Source organism: Narcine bancroftii, chromosome 10, assembly GCF_036971445.1.
Source record: "Narcine bancroftii isolate sNarBan1 chromosome 10, sNarBan1.hap1, whole genome shotgun sequence".
NCBI lineage: Eukaryota > Metazoa > Chordata > Chondrichthyes > Torpediniformes > Narcinidae > Narcine > Narcine bancroftii.
In genome coordinates this window covers 20,953,362-20,973,836 of record NC_091478.1, presented here as the reverse complement: position 1 = coordinate 20,973,836, position 20,475 = coordinate 20,953,362, and the positions used below count along the sequence as shown (strand labels likewise).

The following is a 20,475-nucleotide window of genomic DNA, read 5'->3' as shown; positions in this document are numbered from 1 at the left end:
TTACAGCACAAAGGGAAGAAATTCTGCCTGTCAGTCCTTCAGTGAAGCAACCTTATCGATCTCTTTCATGCTCCTTATTGTCTCTGCCAACCTATGTCTCATCAACTCATATATGTGATCATCAACAAATCTTGGGTTCTTTTGCTGCTTGCCTACACATGGGGTGCAATTGACAGGGACCATTGAACCTTGCAGTGTATATTTGGGTTTGGGACCATACAGAGGACACCTACAGGATCACAGGGAGGATGTGCAAATTCCACACGAATATCATCCAAGGTACTGGAGTTGTAAGGCAGCTTCTCTGCTATGCATCAGTGCTCACATACAAGTCCGATTTTTTTTTAAAAGATTTTTCTGTTTGTGAAAAATTCTTTGGCTAAATTGAATCCCTGCTGTATCCTTATTTGACTGTATCTCTACAGCATGGTGAACAAAAGAAATTGTGTTATGTCTTTGAAACGCTGGTGTGTGAACTTCGGACATCTCCCATCACCTCTGTAGATTTGTGTGAGTGTTAGAGTTTCTTGACAATGTGACAAGAAACAAAACCTTTGCCACAAAGTCTGTAAGATGCACAACACACCAAATGTAAGCTTCATAAATGTTTTACTATTCTAAGCCACTTATAGCCTTATCAGGGTATAAAAGGGCAAACAATATCAATTTTGCATTTCATATAAAAATTTTATTGCTTAATGGTATGGCACTTTTTGCTGCCTGTCAGAGATGAAAGCAATTTTTCTCTCATTACTTCAAAGATTTTGGGAAAAAAGTGACCAGCCAACAAATACATTTTGTCTTCCACCATAATGCACCGTTTGAAGGTGACGGAAATGATTATCCAAGTGAGATTTTTCATCGTTTCGGCTCTCTTCTCAGGTTTTTTCCCCCCCCTTTATCAACCTCTTTTTCCAAATCATAGGAGCAGCAGGGGGTGGATGGGGTGTGGAGCCGCGCATTGCTGAAGTCTATTTGATTCCATTGACTCATGAGCAACTGGTTTCAACATCCAAGCTCCTTGGGGGCCCGTGTTCCCTTTGCTTCTTGGTTCACGTCCATCTATCAACCTCATCTCGAACCATGAATTGGTTAGCCTTGACTTTTTGTCATTGAAGGATCTACCCCTAGAGGAAAGAAATATGAAAGAGAGGAGCCACCCCGATATGTTCCCTTGCTCTTGACGTTCCCTGGGAGTTTGTCTCAAGCTAGGTTGTGTGAGGTTTGTTTGGGACTCCATTTTGGTTCAATAATGGCCTTCTGGAGGTCGTACCTGGATCTCTTGTGCAGGAGCGAGTCTCCTGTCTTGAATGTCTTTAGTACACCCATGGTTTCCATTAAATGGAAACAAGAAAGATGCTGTAAACCTGGAGCAACACAAATAGTTGGAGGAGCTCAGTGGCTCAAGCAGCATCTATAGAAGGCAATAGCCACTCTAAATTTCCTTCCATGGTTGCTCCCTGACCCACTGAGGTCCTCCAACAATTTTTGTGAATCCAGTAAGGCAGCACATGGGCTGCTCTCTGCCAGGCAGACCTCCACACACTTGCTGGTGAAGTCGGTGACCACGGTGCTATATTTATTGAGGTAGCTTGCTGACTTCTTGCATGTGGACCAGCCTACTGACTCAAACCAGTCACGTAGGATGTCCTGCGTTTCCTCAGACCAGTGATGTCCCAGTTGGGACCTCGTACTGTAAGCAGGACAGTGTTGTGGTCTGGCTTGCCAAAGTTTGAGTGTGGGGTGGAGCACCAGGCATTTCCAATGGCTGTGCAGGAGTGGTTAGGCGAGTTGGAGCCTCTGGTAGAACAGAAAACGAGCTCTTTTGGTGCCATGCTGTTGAAATTTACTTGGTTGAAGTTCCTAGCATCAGGATTCTGCATTTCCGGGCTATTGATGGAGGTGAATTGTTTGCCGTGTTCATGGGGTGTGAAGTTGATGGTTGATAGTGTAGCTGATGGGAGCACCTGCAGCATGCAGTGTGAATGGCACTTCTCGGATAGGCATTGATGCACTATCAATAACTCCAAAGACCTGACTGATAGCCTTTTATTACCGTAAACAGAGATGTTGCTGACCCGAGCTCATTCTGGGGGAGGGGTGATGGCATTGCCGCCTTTATTAGGGAAATTAAGGAGGGGGGAGCCAAAGATACAATCAGCAAGGGGCAGGCCAGCCATACATGTACAAACTGAATTAACAGTGGCTCCACCACAGGTATTCCTGGTCCAGAGTGGAGGAGTTTGCTATGACCACCACATTCTAGCATCATGAGGTGTTGGATGAGGAACAGACACCCCCACCTCTTGCCTTTCCTGAACATATTGTGTAGCTCATTGGTCGATTGGAAAGCCGTCGGCTTGTAAAACACAATCAGGAGAGGGAGGTCTCAATGAAGTGGAGCACATAGCGGGTCCCCCAGCTCTCTTTAAAAGATGAGTCTTGCTTTGTTCCTTTGGGCTATTTTCGATGGCTTGGACCATCTAATCCACACTGACCATCAAACACCCATTTACTCTAATCGTGCGCTGATCCCATTTTATTTCCCCTCTATACCCACTAAAGCTCCCCAGATTTCATCTCTCACCTTACAAACTAGGGGCAATTCACAGTGGCATTTAAATCACCAACCTGCATCCCTTTTTAAGACGTGGGAGGAAACCGGAGCACCCAAAAGAAACTCACATGGTCACAGAGAGAAAATGCAAACTCCACAAGCATCACCAGAGTTCAAGACCAAACCGGGGTTGCTGGAGGTGAGTGTGTGGCTCTAATGGACCATGGTGTTACCCTGGTGAGTGAGGAAATTTCTCAGCATCGTAGTCCAAAGCAGTCACCTTCTCACACTGAGTTTGTGCCCCCTTGGAGATTGTTGTGGTGTTACAACACATTCTAATATTTTGAGAGAAATCAGAGATAATGAAAAGTTCTACCACTTTTTTTTTAAAAAGGTACAGATTGAATCACTATAATTTTCCCCATAAAAATTAGTAGTCCTCAAACTACTGAATAAGTACATATTTTGTATTAAAAGAACTGATAACAGTTGTCCCTGCTCCCTGCATCTTTTCGAGGTCCCCGTGCTCCGTGGCTTTTTGAGGTCCCTGCTTCCCGCGGCAGCCCGAGATCCCCGCTCCCCGTGGCAGCCTGAAGTCCCTGCTCCCCGTAGTAGCCCAAAGCCCGAGTCCAATGACCTTATTATTTTCTAGAAGTTCATATGTTGAGTATCTTTATTAAAGGTTCTGTACTGTGCAATGTTGACATTCTTCATTAAATATTCATTTGTTGAAAAGTATTTTTAAAACTTGCTCCAAGACCTCGTTAAGACATGCATAGTGGAGCGAATCCAACTTGCATGCAATCCAAATTATGACCAATCCTTTGAACCCAATTTCGGTCGTAAGTCGGGGACTACCTGTATACCAATATAAACCCAAGTTATCAGCGATGTGCTTTAGGTATGGGATAGAGGTTGGTTTTACCTGGCTCTGCATGAAGGTGAGGCCCTTCTGGTATGACCTGTGTGGCATCCTAACTAAGATCACAGGAGTCACCTTCCCAGTGGTTCCAGAGCTTTATCTTCTGGGGAGTTTTATAAATGCTACATTCCAAATTAAATTCACTGAAATTGCCTTGTGTGTGGCCAGGAAATGTAGAACAGTAACATGGAAGTCTGTCTCCCATCTCCTCATTGATAGGTGGTCTTCAGAAATTAGCAGCTGCATTGAAAAAGTCACATCGGAGGGGATATAACACCTTCCTATGTAGCATAGCCACTGTAGGGTTCTGACCGCTGCTGACGAGCCAGCAGACCTCTGTAAAGATTTTTAACATTGTGATACCATCATGTCTCTGTGCTTTACTGCACGCACTGACGATGGGATTTTTCTGTTTCTTTTTCTTTGTGGTTATTTTTCTATTCTCGCTGTTTAATTGGACATACAGAGGAAAGGGAGTGGGGGTGGGGGAGGTGGTGGAAGGATGGGTTTTTTGACTTTGGTATTTTGTATGGTTGTTGATTGTTAAATATATTTAAAATGATAACTAAAATATTACAAAAAAAACCAATCAACCTTTCTTTGGTTACAGAAATTGCCACTGATGTAAGATAGTGCTGGGCTTTTTAAATAATGTCCAGCAGATACAAAATGGAAAATTCTCATACTGAACCTTGTTGAATACAATGTAACCCCCTGAGAAATGCAGATAAGTTGAATAGCACAGAATTTCTGCATGATGTTGTGGGTCGGATCAAGGAAACAGACAATTAAATTGTGGCCCAGACCTCTTCAGCAGGCATCCCGTGATACTGCTGTTGTTATCTCTCACATGAGATCATTCGGAATAATGTAACTGAAGAGCGAAAGAAAACAAAGGTGCTGAAAATCTGGAATTAAAAGCAGAATGCACTGGGACGTGGGAACAGAGAAACAGAGTTAACCTTTCCTGCTAATTTCCATTATCAACCAGAAGTGTTTCTTTCCACAGATCCTACCTGAGTATCTCTAGGATATATTACAAAAAAACACGATGCTGGAGAAATTCAGCTGGCCAAACAATGTACTTTATGTGACAAAGATAAAGATACATAATCAACGTTTCGGGATTGAGCCCTTCATCATGGTACCCTGGCCAGCTGAGTTTCACCAGCATTGTGTTTATTTTAACTGCAGTGTCTGTAGACTTTCGTATTTTATTTCTCATCTCCAGAATTTGCTCTCTTTATTCCAAAATAATGTAAAATTGGAAAGTTCAGACTTGTTTATGCAATGATTTTGGGTCCTCTTCTGTGCCCTCAGATAGTTAAAAATCATAATTCGGCTTCACCAACTGTTCCACGTTCTGTAATCAAGGAAAAAAAAAATCCATCGAGTGTTTCATTAGAGACAAAGAAAATATTTCAGTCTCCCTCCCCACCCCCACCCAATCGATGTGATCTACTGGGATTGTTGTCTGAAGAGTGCGTGCAAAATCACTGAGCATCCCTTCCACCCTGCGCACAGCATCTTTCAGCTGTTCCCGTCAGGAATGAGACACAGGAGGATCAGAGCCAGCACCACCAGGCTGAGGAACAGCCTCTTCCCACGGGCAGTGGGAATGCTGAACGACCAAAGGAACTGCTCACACTAACTATCTGAGACTCTCATATTCATCAAGCAGTACTTATTATTTATTTATATATATGACTATTTGTCCTGCACACAGTATGTTTTTTTTTGTCTGTATGTGTGTTATGTCTGGTTGCGTATCTACGTGTTTTGCATCAAGGACTGGAGAACGCTGTTTAGTCAGGTTGTAATTGTGTAATCGGATGACAATAAATTTGACTTGACTTGTAATGGAATAAACAATGAGTTGCTGGTGGAACTCTGTGGCTAAAAATGGTCAGTTAACATTTCTGGTCGAGAGCCTCAATCAAGGGCCCTGTCCTGAAACTTCGACTGACCATTTCTACCCACTTACGCTTCCTGACCAGCTGAGTTCCTCCAGCTTCTCATCGTTTGCTCAAGGTTCCAGCGCCTGCAGTTTTTCTGTTTCTTTATCTCACTGATTGTGTGAGTCTGTGACTGATTTACCCCAACTGTGAATCTGATCTCTATTCTTCCACTCAACTTTTAATTTTCTCTTTTATAAAGTTGACAGAATTTTTGTAACATGTGCTGTAACACTGCACTCTGACCACATCAAAAATACAGAGGAAAGAAAAGAGATTTAATGGCAACATATTCCAGCCCCAAGAGGAGACGTTTACAAATTGTAGCATGTCAAATGACTCAAAGACTTGTTGACTCAAACCAAGGCTTTGATTAGCAAAAGACTGGAGCGTAATCAATCGAGATCGACCAGTCCAGACTGACCTGGGTCTGGTAAGGAGCAGCCCTTTATGACCTGTCAGTAGGCGTGGCTACGGCTCGCAGCCAGTCACTACTATTATATGTAAATATATACATTGGTGATAGAATCCATACTAACACATAAATATTGCAGCACTGAGCATAGATTATCAAGTCGCATGGTAAAGATGGGATAGCATTTCTCCACGGAGCATATTTACATAAATATAAGTTAGAATAGAAGTTAAACCCATTAAAATATTAAGACATATTCAGTAACAGTCCACGGAACCCTATCCCCAAATGTTCTGCGAATGGCTTGGGGGGGGAAACTGTTGTCTAATCTGGACGTAAGGGCCCGAGTGCTGCAGAACCTCCTACTGGATGGCAGAAGGGTGAATAGTTTGCGCGAGGGGTATGTGAAGTTTGATGAGGAATAATACCACACAGAACAGGCCCTTCAGCCCAACTTATTCCTGAGAAGCAAGTTTGCATTCTGGGCTCGTTCCATTTGCCTGCAATGGGTCTGTATTCTTCAGAGCCCTTCCTATCCATATCAAGGTTCAAGATTTCCTTTATTGTCATGTAAAAATACATAACAATGAAATATATGTGATGTACTTCAACTTTTGTCTCCTTAAGACAGAGTCGCCATGAGCATTTCCCAGAACCCCTAACAATAAGAGAAAGTAAAGGAAAAATGAATCCCCTTTAGGGACACTGAGTGTCTGTAGATTCACCTCTAGCATGCCCTCAGCCTCTGCAGCCGCAAAGACTCCAGTTCAATCCATTGGCAACCCGAACCCCAGATCCAAACCTCTAACGTGCTCAGGCTGCCTTCAGCACCCAAGGCCCTTCAGGAACCCTTCTTGCTCTCAGCATCCTTTCAAATCCTCATTTCAATATCTGGTTCCCATAAGCCAGTCTCCAGCAATCTGGGTGGGTCCTTTGACTGCAACTCACCAGCAAACCTTTGTGAGGCCTTTGACTGCAAGTCACCAGCCTCCCGAAACCTGTGGGTTCTTCGGCAGCTAGTCACCAGCAGCTTGTGTGAGTCCTTCGACCGAAAGTCACTAGCCGCCTGCAGCCTGTGCAGTCCTTCAACTGCAAGTCACCAAATGCCCGCAGCCTGTGTTGTTTCTTCAAACGCAAGTCACTAACCGTCCACAGTCTCTGCTGGTTCTTCGATAGCAATTTGCCGGCAGCCCGCAACCTTCAGCAAGCTGGGCTATTTAAGAGCATATACTAGATATCTCCAATTGCCTTCTGAACATTTTAATTGTACCTGATTTTATAATGCCCTCTGGCAGCTCATTCGAGATATGGATCACCCTCTGAATGGAAAATTTGCTCGTAAGGTCTCTCTTAAATATCTCCCCTTTCACCTTAAATGTATGCCTTCTAGTTCCAGAATTGTCTACCCTAGGATATAGATTGTGAACGTTCACTTTTACCATGATATTATGAACCTATATATGGCAATCTTTTTTTCTTACCACCTCATCATTAGTAATTCGTCTCTAACTGACCCTGTCGTTTGGATCATAGTTTAAAATAATAGGCTGCGTTTAGAGCCTCTGTGCCTGTATGTGGGGGTACATTGTGTGTACTCAGCTCATGTTATTGGAAAGATCATTTAAATCCATCCCTGGGCAAAAGCTTTAGTGATGAAATTAGTCGTTAAATTTACACCCTGGATTTTACATTGAGGTCAATGGGAAGTTTATCACAAACCAAGGCGACAAGCAGCCCCATTTGTCTAAGCCGGAAGTCTTCTGCTATGTTGAGGCACTGCCATAACTTTAGCCATTCATTATTTTTAAATGATGATTCATGCAGACAGCCAAATCCATGTTAGGTAACGATATTTTAAACAAAAGTGCAATTATCAGTCAACTTTCAAAATCAGTTGATAAAAATTCTCGTCATGTTCAGTGACCTACCAGAGATGTTAACAGGCCTGCAAGAGAAGATATGTTCATCTCTCTGATGGCTGACCAGTTCATTCTTATTCTGGCACTTCTCAGCTCATTGCTTTCCTTGTGTCTCAGTGTGAGCGCTCATTGCATTTTCAGGACATCCATCTTCTCACATTGTCAGTGACCCCCCAGGTCAGGAACCAGGAGAACAAATTATCGGTTGTAGTGGAAATCACAAGGATGTGTTGTAAATATGTGATGTTATTGCTTTTTTGCTGATTCCCTGACCCTGTATTTAAAAATATTCTGCCTCATGTGCTGCAGGATTTACATCCACAGCTTCTCTTTTCTACATCTCCTAAATTCACGGCATTGTTCCAACAGAGCAGAGCACAGGCATAAGGGTGAAAGACTTGTCCAGTGAAGGTCTGGAATCACATCCAAAATTTTCAGGTTTTAAAAACTATGATTCAGCGACTCACTTTCTGCAGTGGAAGTGAAATTCAGAATTGGGCTTTCTGGCCACTTTAAGAATTCAGGGGAGAATTTGTTCAGCCATGATTTTATTTTGAGAGCAGAAGGAATTAACACGGAATGTTGATCACACAGGTTTAAGTAATGTTGTGCCACATGACTCTACTGACCTATAGGATCATTGATGCACTGGAAACGAGGCTTTCTCTGCTTAAGGCTGAGTTGGAAGATGATCTGATCGATAGCAGGGGTGCCAGTCACTATTTAAAAAGTGGCACTGTTTCTGACTGTGTAAGGATGAGTTCCACAAGACAGGGAGAGATGCAGCCTATGGCCTCATGGTTTCCTGCCGACACTCTTTAGGAACACCCTTGCGAGCTGACCCATTCCCTGAGGGTGTTGTTGTAACAATTGGAATTGAGTCATTTATTGTCATGTGTACTGAGATGCAATGCAATGCAAAAAAATTGTTTGGCGTGCTATCCAGGCAAGTCAACCTCTGTGTTGTACAGTGGGTACTAAAAGAATAAAAGCACAGAGTTATGATAAAACAAAAGGGCAGGCTATAAGGTTCAGCAATTATAATGATTGTAAGGAGCAGGCTCATAATGCTCTGAACATGTACAAATGATGACAATTACATGCACGTTCAAGATGACTATTTCTCTGTGGCCACTGAGTCACAGGCGACACAGTTGGCGTAGCAGTTACTAAAACACCTTTACAGTGCCAGCGATTGGGACCGGACCTTGGTTCGAATCCTGTGATGTCTGTAAGGAGTCTTTTTTACATTCTCCCCATGTCTGCATGGGTTTTCTCCGTTTGCTCCGGCTTCCTCCCACCCTTCAAAAACGTACCGGGTGTAGGTCAATGGGGTGAAATTGGGCAGCATGGACTCGGAGGGCCGAATTAGCCAGTTACAGTGCTGTATATGTCTGAGTTTTTGCCACCTTCCAACATACTGGTTCCACCAGTCTAATTTTCCTCTGTTTTCACCTGTACCGCGACTCTCTCACACATGCTTGTCGACACTACTTTAATTCTTTCGGCTACTAGGAGCATTTTGCACCAGCCCATTAACTAATCCTCCCATCTCTTGAGATGTAGATGGAATCCAGAGCACCCAGCTGTGGAGAAAACATGCAAACTCCACACAGGTAGCACCCAAGGTCAAACTTGAATCTAGCTTTCCGGAACTGTGAAACGGTCTTCCAAAGAGCAGAACTGCGCTACAGGTTGATTTTATTTTTCACAGTTGTTCAAAATGACAAGGGGGTCATCGCAGAGTAGATGAGGAGAAACTTTTTCCCCACTGGTAAGGCACCCAGAGGAGACATAGGCTTGAAATAATTGAAGATTGAAAAAAAATCGCCAAAATTTTTACAAAAGAATTTATCACAACATTATTAAACTACCTGAAAAAATTGTGGAAATTATTTTAATAGAAACTTTTAGATGGGTGAAGCAGATATTATGGAAAAGCTAAAATATACAGAAATATAAGGAAAGAGTGGGAGAGGAAACTAATTAGTGCATTCTGCCTGTTGTATGAGTCCTTCAAGGCTGCATGGTCTTGTACATTGCTTTTTTTACAGCGTATGTGCAAAAAAACCGAGATCCTCATTGAGATGTGCGTCCTGGTCAGATCATCTATTTTCCAAGTCAGCTGTTGTTCCCATGGGGTTTCTCATCCATCCACTAACCAGGCGTGAACTGCGCTAATAAAAGCCAGGAAAATATTTCACCTGAAGTGAGGGAATGGTCTAACAATGGGAAGCGGTGAAAGACATCAACAAAACGGCTCCTATCAAACAGTAAACACTGTTTGAGATCCATGCTGTCATGGTATTTGATGGGTTCAAAGAAAATCTTTCATGTGTATGGAGACTTTTATGGAATTGTGCCTGGGGGTGAGAAAAAGAAATTGTCGAGTGAGACACGGTGACAACTCAAACTCCATGGCAAAGTATGCACTGGATTCATTAAAGACGAACAAGAGCTGTGCTGTAATTCAGTTGGTTCCAGGTCAACAGGTTACAGAAGCTGTGAAAAGAGGGAGAAACTTGATGACATTCTCCTTCTTAAATCAGGCTTTCTGCTTTGCCTTCATGCAATGAGATGGTCGTCACCTTGATGAGTCAGGGCCATGGGTGCCCTCAGCAGCTTCCTGACTCCCCTTTCAATCCAATGCAGGTAACCAACAGCCCTCAGATCTGCAGTGCAGCAATAGATATGGAGGAGAGGGAGTAAGTTTGACGAAGGGATTGGTTGTGATCTGGAAGGTGCTTCCTGAAACGGTGGTGGATACGGGTTCTGAAGCCGCTCTCATAAGGGAAGCTGAAAGAAAATGCGAAGGTTGGTGAGTGAGGTGGATGAAATGTTAAAGAGCTGGCAGGGACATTTTGGGCTGAAGGGCTCCTTTACCCTGCCCACATGCGCTGCAGTGGGTAGAGTGAGTTTTATCAGTGAAGTCAGTTAGAGTGACTTCTATTTTACTAAGGAGAAAAGGTGCTGTTATTTATTACAAGAGATAAATCATTTTAATTGCCACACACACACTGAGTGTATGTGTGAGAGGGATGGAAAGGAAGTTGGTTAAACAGCAAAGTGATCAAATAATCTGTAACTCAGATGGTTTGAGCAGTGTATATTGGGCCACAAATGAATGGTCGAATCTTGGAATAGGAGGAGGATCAAATGGAGTCAGTATAGGATGAGGGAGTGCAAATGGGTGTTAGATGGTGGACAGAGTGGGGCCTTTTCTGTGCTGTACACCCCCTCTAAAATGCCCTTGAAAGAGAGCTGTGCAATCTATCAGGCCCACTCGTGAGAGTGGATGGGTGCCTCACTTTAACATCTGGAGAGGAAAGTGATGCCTCCAGTTCTGTAGCACCATAGCGCTGGAGTACTGACAGAGATTTTCTAGCTCCATTCCTCGGTTTTAAAAAAACCAAACATGTTCCTTCAAAGTAAGAACATAAGGAATAGGAGCAGGACTCGGCCACCTAGCCCGTCAAGCCTGTTCCTATATCTTGGTGATAGACTCATCTCAATCTATCTGCCTTCCCCGCCCCCCCCCCCCCCCCCCCCCACCTCCACATCCCTTAGTTCTCTTTCTATGTAAAAATCTATCCAACCTTTTAAATATATTTACTGACGTAGTCTCCAATGCTTCAAGATCCACAGATTCATCATCCTCTGGGGTGGGGGAAAAAAAGCAGATCCTCCTCATCTCTGTCCTAAATCTACTATCCACAGTCTTGAGGCTATGGCCCCTAGTTCTAGTTTCCCCACCAGTGGAAACATCCTACCTACCTCTCTCTTATTTATGCCTTTCATAATTTTTTACATTTCTATAAAACACTCTCCCATTCTTCTAAAATTTCAGAGGGCAGTCCTAGATGACTCAAACTCTCTTCATGGGCTAATCCCCTCATCCCTGCAATCAATCACCTGGTAAGTCTCCTCTACACTGCCTCCTAAGCCAGTACATCCTTCCTCAAGTAAGGAGACCAGAACTGCACAGTCCAGATGCAGCCTCACCAATACGTTGTACAGCTGCAGCGCATAACCTTGCTGCTCTTGAATTCAATCCCTCTCGCAATCAATTCCATTTGCCTTCTCGCTAGCCTGCTGCACCTGCACACCAACCTTTTGCAATTCGTGTGCAAGTAGAAAACGCTCAAAATAGTCACCAGATCAAGCCTCATCTTTAGGAAGAGAATGCAGTTAATGTTCCGACAGGAGACTAAGAGGCGTGTTCTGAACTCCCTTTTCACATGCTGGACAGCACATTGGCACAGCTGGGAGTGCGCTGGCTCGCTGCTCTAGAGAGACGGGTTCAGTCTTGACCGCTGTCCGGGTGGAGTTTGTGCATTTTCCCTGCCTTGTGGGCTTCCCACATCCCAAAGATGAGCTGGTTGATTGGCTGCTATGAATTGCTCCTTTTGGGTAGGTGAGGGATAAATGTGGAAGGAAGAGGGAGCATTGATGGAAATAAGGGGAGTATTAAATAGGATTCGTGCTAGTAGATGTCTTAGAATGCCCCACCCCCACCTCTGTCTATACCTCTTGACACCTAGGAAAAGCTAAAGGACTCATCCCACCCCAATCACACTCTCATTTCCTCCTCCATCCAGAAGAATATTCAAGGGTGTGAAATTATGCTCCCCCACATTCAAAGACCATATTTTTCCTATAGCTGTCAGACTCCTGAATGAACCTCATGAAACAAAGTATCTAAAATTCATTCCTTATCCTTTCCTGACCGAGCAGCTCGAGGCATTCGCAAACAACGGAGGCACGATACATACATTAATTATAGAAAAATAACTCACAAAATGCCACTATATTCTTATCAACCATTCTGATTTCAAAGCTGATGGAAACCTCTAGCGTTAAGCAATGTTTCTTTCTCGCTCTCTCCCTCTCCCCTTCCCTTTCTCCCTCCTATCTACCTCATTCCTTTTCCTCCTTTCTCCCTATCCCTCTACCTTTACCTCTCTCTCTCATTCTACTTCTCTCTCTGCATCTTTTCCTCTAACTTTCTACCTCTCCCTCTTTCACACAACCCCTCTCTCTCACTACCTCTAACTTATTTTTTCTCTCTCTCTCTCTCTCGACCTTCATACTTTTTTTCAGACAACCATCCTGGTCCTTCGTGTCTTGCATCCTTCTGCTTAAGCACAGAATTTAAATATGGCCCAACATCTTTGCAGGAAAACATGATTTTCACCATTACCTAATGACTTCTGTGTCTATGTTCCAAGATGACACTATTTGCTTTACAACCACCATTTTGAGTTGCACGCTTTTGCATTCTCCATCCTGCCCTGCATCTGTTTGACCTACTACCCTCTGGCAGATGCTACAGGTCAATTAAGACAAGAACAAAGAGACTCAGAAACAGCTTTTTCCCCCAGGCTGTCACTACACTGAACACACATATCCACAAATTCCCCTCTCTGTCCTCCACATCTATTATACATACAGCCGACACCCCCCCCCCCCCCATTCACATAAAGGACATATACGGCACTGTAAATGAAATTTTTTTATTTAACTTCTGTGGTGCAGCCTGTGGTTGCGTCGCTGCATTGGTAACCTTGTACTGTTGTCATAAATCTCGTTGTATAACTTGTACAATGACAATAAAAAACATTATTATTATTATAACTTCTTTGAAATGTTTGTTCTCTCCTTACACCTCATATCAGTAAAATAATGTTGCCTTTTCTGCCTTTTAACTGATCTCTCGTTGTAAATATAAATTTAGTCCTGCAGCACGGTTACAGGCTCTTTCAGCCCATGAGCCCATGCCTTTCCAATTAGCCTACAACTCTCCGTACGTCTTTGGTACATGGGAGGAAACTACAGCATCCGGAGGGAACCCACGTGGTCATGGGGAGAACGTACAAACGCCCTACAGACAGTGTGAGATTCGAACCCGGGTCTCTGGCCCTGTCCTACTGTTGCCCTAACCCCTGTGCCACCTGCCTGTAACTCCTCTCCCTGTGCTGTTTTATTCTGCTGCACTTGTGTGCAAATAGACTTGTTGGAGAGCATGCAAAATAAAACCTTCCATTGCACTTCAGCAGAAGTGTATCCTGATGACCGGCTCGGACGGCGAAGGTTGGTGGTTTGGGAGTTGTTGAGGACTGAAGGGTATATTTCTATGCTTCATGACTATTCCAGACGCCTAAAGCATTTCACAGCACTGAAAGTACTTCATCATTGCTGCAATGTTGCAAGAAACAGAGGAACAAAAGACCCAGAGGAAAGCACTGATGTATTGACATTGATCTTCAGCTTTAAGCTGAGTTTGAGAACTCAATATTGGACAAGAGAATTGGAAAGGCTCCCCTATTCTTGTTGGAACACTGGTGGTTTAACATTCCCCTTTGAGGTTTGGACAGGGCCATGAGACTATGATTGACCAATCTGTTTCTGATTATGTCCATAGGTGTAAGAGCCTTCTACTGCAAGCCATTCTTAGCTAATTTCCCATAGTCCCGGATCTCCTCGCAGCCAACACAAAATAATGTGGCGCGGTTAGCGCAACGCTGCTACAACACCAGCGACCAGCGTTCGAATCTGGCGCTGACTGTAAGGAGTTTCTACGTTCTCCTCGTGTCTACATGGGGTTTCCTCTGGGTGCTCTAGTTTTCAAAAGCGTACGAGGGTTGTAGGTCAGCTGGGTGTAACGGGGTGCCACAAACTCGTGGGTGGAAAGGTTTGTTACAGTGGTGTGTCTCTTAAAAAAAAATTAAATTAAAAGCTGAACAAAATACTGCAGATGCCGGGGATCCACATCAAAAGCAAGAATGCAAATAAACCCTGCCAGACTTTAAGGTTATCTGCTTGCTTCTGGCATAACTCTTACATTTATTGCTACTTCCTGGGGGATCTGCACTGAAGTATCTACTCTTCAATGGATTTCTGGCTGTCATTTTCACTTTGCCTTCCTGCTTTTACCACAACCACAGCCTGATTTCTTCCCTGAACAAATGTAAATTTTAAAAAAAAATGGAAGATCAACTTGCAGTTGGTGGACCCACATGGGTTGCTCATAGGAACTAGGCAATGCAACCAGGATTTGACAGGATGCTGAGGGAAAGAGGGGCTCCTGAAGGCTCTTGGGTGCTGGAGGCATCCCGATCCTGTCGGACATTGGGATCTGGAACTTGGGTTGCTGATGCGGCTGGAGGTGAATCCAGGGACATTCAGTGAGTCTGAAAGGACTTTCATTTGCTTCTCTTTCTCTCTTACTGTAAGACAATTTAATATAATATTACATGTTCTGTACTATTACACGCCAATAAAGGAATCTCGAAATCCAAAATAAAAATAGAAAATGCTGGTGTCAAGCAGGTGTCGAAGGACCCAAATCCACCCCACTCACACTCTCCTCCACTTTTCTCCCCGCCTTTTGTCAGGCAGGAGATATAAGAGCTTTAAATCAGGATCCTCCAGATTCGTGAACAGTTTGTTCCCTGCTGTTATTGACTCTTAAATGGGTCTCTCGTTGGGAACAGATGATGTCCCTGCACTGTTAAAACTGTACTTTTCTCTATACCCTGCATTTTGTCTTTGACTTGCTGTAACACTACAGCCTGCATTTTGTTTTATTAATGCACTCCCTCCTACACTTAAATATGGATTGGCTCACCTGGATAGCACACAGTGCATGTGACAATAAACAATTCAATTCAGATGGAGGCCCAAGAGACTGCAGATGGGGGAGTATGGAGCAAAAAATCGGCTGGAAGAACTCAGCAGGTCAGGCAGTATCAGTGGGGAGAAAAGAATTGATTCAGGGTCTCGACCTGAACCATTGGCAGTTCCTTTTCCCTCTCAAATGCCACTCACTCCACTGAGTTCCACCAGTAGTTTGTTTTCAAATCAATTCAGATGCTGTCTTACCTGCTGAGTATCTATTTCACAACTGGCCCATCATTAAAATCACTCAAAGTTTTAATAGTGTTCAGAATTAAAGGTGTTGTATCCTTTCCAAGAATCTCACAACATCTGCATTTTTGAGATCAATTAAAGCTTGTGGAATTACAGAACATCTGGCACTGTGTCAGTTGCTGTTCTAGATGTGACTTTGCTCCCTCAGTACAATTCTCAGCACTGAAGTTCTTTGATGCATTCAGCCAGAGGTTTCCCTACAACTTTAGTTCTGGTCTCCTAAATTTCTTCCTCATTAGCTCTGCCCAGATATTACAACATATGACATCATAGTCACTAAGGTAACAATAAAAACTTTTTTCTTAAAGGGATAGACACAAAATTAACCAAGATCAAGAACACAAGGTTTTAACCTTTACAGAACCATTGACACTATCTCACTTCCTCCTATTTTTTTGCTCTGTTTATTTTGAGATGTCCGTTATACCAATATTTGCAAAACAACGAGTTTCATGACATGTTCATGGCAGTAAATGCTGATTTTGAATTTTCAGAGCCTAAAGTAGGATGGGTGGTGATATCAAGTATATCAAGAGGGGGAAAGAAGGTGTTGAGGCACCAAAAGGTGATAGGCTCTTGGATAGAAGATGGGAGAGGTAGAGAGACTGGTAGAAGGAAAGACCACTGGGGGGGGGGGGGTGGGGTGGTGCGGGGAAAATGAGAGGGAAAAGTAAGAGAAGGAATAGATAGAGAAGAGATGGGCAGCGCAGTTGATGGAAGTCAGCGCAACACTGTTAGGGCGCCAGCGACCAGGTTTGAATCTGATGCTGTCTGTCAGTAGTTCTCCCTGTGTTCTGCAGGGGTTTCCTCTAATGCTCCGGTTTCATTCAAAATGTACCGGGGGGTGTAGATCAGTTGGGAGTAAGTGGCCAGAACACGGGGTCATGTTACCATGCTTTCTGACTCAATTTTTAAAAAAATTAAAATTTAAATGTAAAGATAGAAGTGGGGATTAACTGAAATTAGAGCAATCTATATTGAGTTGAAGGCTGTCCAGGGGGAATATAATGTGTGGTTCCTCAAGGCGAAGTATGGCCTCACCATGGCAATGGATGAGGCCAAGGACAGTCTGTGGAACAGATTGGTTGATAGTTTCCTATCATTTAAAGAGGCAGGGAAGCTTTCTTCAGTATTTTTGTGCATTATCACAGAGTCTTATTCTTCTAAAATACCTTTCCCATTGTCGGGCATTGTCTTAGAAAATGTTTAAGACGGCTATGCATAAATAATGAGGATCATAAACCTGTGAGTTACTGATACAAAGGAGCAGATGCAGTCCGCTGTGTCTTCTCAGGGCACTGTACAGGAGCTGAATTGTAATCCACAGCGGAAAGCTTGATGAGGCTGTCACTGGGCAAAAAATGTTGATTAAATTCACTTGGCCAGCTCTGAAATACAAGCTTTTTGTCGGTGTTGGTGTATTTTTGATGGAAAAGAGACCACCTTGAAATTACATTGTTAATTTGTTGCCTGCAGCGTTAGTCCAGTCAGTGTTTGTAAATCATCTTTTGTAACCCCAGGGGCAAAAGACCCCAGGCTCTTATCAGAGCACACCTTCACAGCCCTCTACCTTCCTCCTATCACCTCCAAGTTTTTTTTTCCATTTTTCCCCCCACCCCCAACCTGTGCTTCTCAACTTCCTCCCCTCCACCCTTTTATCTGGGTGCCTGCCCATTTCTTGCTAATCCTGATTAAATAGTTTAAGTGAAGGTGAATACATCTTTGAAAGATCACACAATAGAGGTGTGTGTGAAGTTTGGTGGGTTCAAAGGGCAATGAATTGGGACACAGGCTGAACACAGGAAGGATCTTTATTAAAATACACTGAAGGGGATCACAACAGGGAAACACATACAAGTACTTGTCAATCACACAACACAGTGCAACCAATCACATTGAACACAACATGACCAATACCAGTAACTGCTTGCATTCTCACAAGCCCAATACAACCCAGTCATGTCAGACTTAATACTATGGATACCAAGGACGACAATACACTACCCGCCGTTCCTTGTCTAATGTGGGAATGGTTCAGACGCTGTCTATGATTACAATAGTTTACAACAGCCCTGATCCCTATGTAGGGCACATTTTACAAGCGATTTCTCCAGCGTTGTCAACAGTAGGATTCATCTCAGGGCCGAAGAACTAAACAAAAAAAATAGCTACTTCGCGCAGTGGACTTTTATAGTACAGTAAGCTGGAGAGTCTGGCCCAGGTAATCACTCAGCGATTACAGGGGCCAATGGTCAGGTGTGCACTTAATGGGTGGGCAGAGTCCAGCTTGATTGTCAGGTGACGCGATTCCCGCCAAGTTCCAGATGGAGAGGTCACATGACCCTCCACCATCCACAGGACAAGTAAAGATTTGATCCTGAGGAGGAAAATGAGGCTTAGAATTAACCAGCCTTGATCGTATTGAGTGATGGGACAGGCTGAGTTAGCCCACTCCTCCTGCTTCTCTTGTGTACTTCATGCAACTAAAATCAATAGAACAAAGGAAACACACATCACCCATAAAAATAAGCCTTGCCTTGCCAATTAAAATAATCGAGAAAACATTGGAGACATGACCTCAAATCTCATCAGGGCTTCTGGGAGTTTAAATTCAGTTTAATAAATCTAGAATAAAAAGCTTGATTCAATAATGGCAACCATGAAGCCACCATAAAAATCGATCTAATTCACCAGTGCTTTTAAGGGAAAGGGATCCATCATCATTATATGAATATAATTCCAGACCTCCACCAATATTATTAAAACCCTACTGCCCTGTGAACAGGCGCTCAGGGTGCTCAGTTCAAGGGCAGTTAGGCTTGGCCAATAAATGTTAGGCTTGCCAGAGAGATGCCTCCGTTTGTGAATGAGTTGGAATTCTCATCAGCTGGTTTTGATAAACCCTTATTACAGTGGATCCATGACCATTACAATGGATCTGTGACCATTACAGTGAATCTATGGCCCTGAAAGTGTCCTGTACCCCTGCTCGAGCAGTTTCCCGACACGTTTAGATGTTGGTGGGTGGAAACAGCCCTGTCAGACTTGTCACAGTTGACAAATCTCTGTATCTTTAAAGACCTACATCTGTCCAAAAATTGAATATTCTAAACTGTCAAGAAAATCTATATCTTTCTTTTCAACTCAAACTAATGGAGATAAATGAGTGAGTGCACACTTGACTGGGCTCCTTTTGACATTTCATAGCAGTGTGTAGAAGGTCAGCGGTCTGAGCTGGTGATGGAGTCAGTGGCTGACGGTAATGACAGGTTGCTTCTCCCAGCCTTATAAGAGTTCTGCTCTGGCACATCCGCAGGCTGCAGTCCAAACATAGATTACCAGTATAAATTTCCTCAACCCAGCTTCAGTCGAAGGCCCTTATCCTTCCACATCCCTACCCTGCATGTTGGAATGCTAACATGTTATCAAATATTTACCCCAGTTGAGGTTTTGGCCTTTAAGGTGCTTGCTCAAGAGGGCAAGACACAGAAGCGTTTTGACAGAGAAGGGAATCAGCGTGGGGATGATCCTGGGACAGGCAGGCTTGAATTGTCAGGATAGGCTGAGATGTTCTTGCTGGAGTATGGGAGTCCGTGGTCTCCTTATAGGAACACCTGTTGATAAAACTGTGGTGCATTATTAGCCAGAATCAGACACACACAAGGTAAAGACTGTACAACAGGCTTTAATCCACAAAGATTTCCACAGAGCCAGGCTGGCTGTGACTACAGCACCTCTGAGTGAGGCCTCAGGAGGTCTGCGCAAGCTTATAATCACGGAGGGTGATTGACACACGACTGGGTGGGGCTTGATCCATTCAAGCCGACTGATTGACAGCCGGCCAGGTGTTGTCCTGTCGCCTTACTCTCCTGCAAGTACAGAGGTTGCCCCCTGCAGTAGGTGTACCACCACAAAAACCCTGAAGGGAATTTGTAATGTTCCCAAGATAGGGGAATCCTAAACTGAAGGGTACAGATTTAAGGTCAGAAGGGAAAGATTTAAAAGGGTGCTGAAGGGTCCATTTTTCACAGGTTGCTAGAGGAAGTGGAAGAGGTGTATAGAACAAAGATGGCAAGTTTAGAGGAATATGGGCTGAATGCGGGTAAAGTGGACTAGCATAACTTGGTTGATGTGGTTGGAAGGGAATGTTTCTGTGGTTTAAAACTCAGTAACTCTTTGCCACTTCCTAGTTTCAGTACAGAATAGGAATTTATGAACAATTAAAAAGCCCTCTCGAGGGCTTTAATTCGCATCTGTTAAAAAGTTACCCAAAAAATGGCAGAGGGAACAGGTCTACAGTATTTGGAAAATAAATACTTCTGGTGTGCAAGTGAACAGCTAGTGATGTCTCTATCTTTAATAGGAGGGTTTTGAACAAGTTCTGCAAACTGTATGTGTTAGCTTAACTTTGACAGAAGGAAAGATAAAGGAAGCCAGTGCTGGGTTGGGGTAACTCTGCAAGTTTTTCCTCTTGTGCATTCTACACAATTAAGACTCGGAGATGTGATGCTTTCTCATCCTTTACTTCTATTAGACTAACGTGGCTAATGAAACATGGTTATATGTTTGGAAGGGTGACATCATGATGTGGGTGTCATGATGTCCAGCAGAGGGCGGGCTTATACCCAACACTATCCCCCCACACGTGCAATAAATGCTGACTGGGCTCCTTTCAACGAATAAGATAACATTGGGCCCAGGACTATAAGTGAGAATTAGAATACATCTCATGAGTAATTATAATTATAAAAGGGAAAGTAGTTAATAATAATCAGGAC

The 20,475-nt window shown here is 43.5% G+C and overlaps 1 protein-coding gene and 1 long non-coding RNA gene across 2 annotated transcripts in view; one reads left to right on the top strand and one right to left on the bottom strand.

Annotated features, from left to right (window-relative positions):
• The window catches only part of LOC138743782 (VPS10 domain-containing receptor SorCS1-like), an 800,159-nt gene that overhangs the window by 387,575 nt on the left and 392,109 nt on the right, over positions 1-20,475 (top strand). The window lies entirely within an intron of this gene.
• LOC138744266 (uncharacterized) lies at positions 4,708-15,932 on the bottom strand. The gene is made up of 2 exons (XR_011345416.1): positions 15,650-15,932; positions 4,708-4,842 (listed from the first exon to the last, which is right to left on the bottom strand). It is a non-coding gene; the product is annotated as an uncharacterized lncRNA (long non-coding RNA).